Below are 385 nucleotides of genomic sequence, written 5' to 3' on the forward strand. Positions count from 1 at the left end.
GGTCGTCCTGTGGCAGGGAAGTCCCTCCTTCTAGCTCCCTTACCAGGACGGTGAAGTTGGGAATGGGCTGAGGACTGGGCAACTCCCCGGCCCCCGAAAACCTGCCCGTTCGAATGTTCCTTCCCGTGTTTACACTTCGTCTTTCTCTTCTCTTATTGCATCGTCCGTCGTTTCAAAAACGGTGCTGCTGCCCATCTAATAGTCTGACAATGAGTCCAGGCTTTTAAATTCCAGATCCCCCTCCTATAAACGTTACTGATTTTTATTTGACCAGCGACAATTAGTGTGAGCCCTGCTACAACACCCCCACCACGAAGGTACCTACGAAAGACAAAGGCATTTGCACATTCGCAAGTGTTTACTGAACTATTTGGACCTCATGATA

The sequence above is a fragment of the Pteropus vampyrus genome, unplaced genomic scaffold (genome assembly GCF_000151845.1).
Source record: "Pteropus vampyrus isolate Shadow unplaced genomic scaffold, Pvam_2.0 Scaffold751, whole genome shotgun sequence".
NCBI classification, from domain to species: Eukaryota; Metazoa; Chordata; class Mammalia; order Chiroptera; family Pteropodidae; genus Pteropus; species Pteropus vampyrus.